The sequence below is a fragment of the Chrysochloris asiatica genome, unplaced genomic scaffold (assembly GCF_000296735.1).
Source record: "Chrysochloris asiatica unplaced genomic scaffold, ChrAsi1.0 scaffold00074, whole genome shotgun sequence".
NCBI lineage: Eukaryota > Metazoa > Chordata > Mammalia > Afrosoricida > Chrysochloridae > Chrysochloris > Chrysochloris asiatica.
The window spans coordinates 6,506,535-6,508,581 of NW_006408592.1; the positions used below are offsets into that span (position 1 = coordinate 6,506,535).

The window sequence follows — 2,047 nt, forward strand, 5'->3', positions numbered from 1 at the left end:
AATATTTTACCCATTTTTGTTGTTAAGTGCTGTTGTGTTGGTTCTGACCCATAGAGACCCCGTACAAAATTTCTAAGAAGCAACTGGTGGGTTTGAACCACTGACCTTGTATTAGCAGTCCAGTGTTTATCTTACAGTGTCATACCAGGACCCCATTTGCCCATAGAATACTTCAATATTGCATATTTAGCCCTGATTTTTAAATTCAGTTCATTCAGCTTGAAAAATGCCAAGGGTGCTTTTGTTTTGTTTTGTTTTGTTTTTTTTAACTCCAGATCTTTGCACAACTTACTCTTCTTGAGCTATGCTTGAAATCATCTGTTCAGTTCTTTGACTTCATCATTTCTTTATTTCACTCTACCTATTCTACATTCAAGAACAGGTTTCAGAGTGTCTTCTGACATCCATTATGACCTTTTCTTTCCTTCCTGTCTTTTAAATGACTTTTTGTTTCTATGAGTGTGATTTCCTTGCTGGCTATAATTGTCTGGTCTTCAGTCATTAGTGTTTACTATGTCAAATCTATTCTTGAGATGGGTTCTAAATTCATGTGAGATGTACTCAAGATCATATTTTGGCTCTAATGGACTTGTTTTATTTTCTTCAGCTTCAACTTGAACTTGCATATGAATAATTGATGCTGTGTTCTGCAGTCAGCTCCTTGCCTTGTTCTGATTGATGATATTCAGCTTCTTCGTTGTTTCCTTCTATAGATATAGTTGATTTGATTTTTGTGTATTCTATCTGATGAGATACATGTATATAGATGCCACTTATATTTTTGAAAAAAATATATTCGCAATAAGTAAGTCATTGGTCTTGCAAAATTCTATCTGGAGGCTTAATGTACTTGAAGTTGTGCGGTTTCACCCATTTGCTGATCATTCACACTGACTTGGAAGTACTTTTCGTATAGTAATGAAATCTAAAAACCAAGAAAATATCTTTTAAAGTCTATCCTCTAAGAACACTCAAGTTTCTTATGGCTCTCTGTATCATCATTCAGTTGATCAACTTTCATCAGAGAAAAATAAGATTAATATTCTTTGCTCAAAGACTTCACAGTTCAGTAGAGATGATAAGACATGTACAAACTTTTCTTTAAGGCAAGACTGAAAATGAAGAAAAATCCCACTGCTGCCAAGTTGATTCTGACTCAGAGAAGCGTTCTAGGACGGAGTAGAACTGGTCCATAGGGTTTTCAAGGTTGTAATATTTCTGGAAGTAGATTTCCACATCTTTCTTCTAAGGAAGAGCTGGTGAGTTTGAGCTCCTGATCTTTTGGTCAGCAGCTGAGCTCTTAGTCACTGCATCACCAGGGTTCCTTAAAGCAAAAAATGCAACTTGAAATGATGGAAGAAGCTGATTATTTGGGATCAAATAATCTAGATTTAATTTCCTTGCCAGTACTGGTTGTGCCACCTTGGGTCCTTGCTGAGTTAACTTTTATACCATCTAAAGAAGGAGAATATGATAGCATTGTTGCTCAGTTAGGGCAGAGATATTGGTAGTAACAAAGCAGTTTATAAATTAATTTTTTTGGGGGTAAAAATAACAATATTAAAGTATTATAACTAATGAAAGTGGCACCACACTGAGGGATATGAAAGTCTGGCAGAAAGGTGAGATGGCCTATAACTGGAGGATGGGAGCTTTTAGAGAAGAAATGATATTTTTGTTTGGTTTTGAAGAATGTCTTATATTTAAATCCTAATAATGAAAGTGAGCATTTTAGGCAGAGAGAAGAGTGGAGCTGAGTTTTGGAGGCAGAAGAGTGTAGGGGGATATATCTAGGGACAAATTAGCTGTCTAATGTTTCTGGAATTATATGATGGGGAGGCTAGAAATTTAAATTGTACCCAGACTACAGGAAAGGTGTATGACAGGGTTGTATTCTTTCACCATACTTATCCAACCTTTATGCTGAGCAAATAATCCAAGAAGCTGGGTTATATGAAGAAAAATGTGGCTTCAGGATTGGAGGAAGACTCATTAACAACCTGCAATATGCAGATGATACAACCTTGCTTGCTGAAAGTGAAGAGGA

The 2,047-nt window shown here is 36.1% G+C and overlaps 1 pseudogene; it reads right to left on the bottom strand.

Annotated features, from left to right (window-relative positions):
* Positions 1-2,047, bottom strand: part of LOC102840324 — an 18,788-nt pseudogene that overhangs the window by 1,095 nt on the left and 15,646 nt on the right.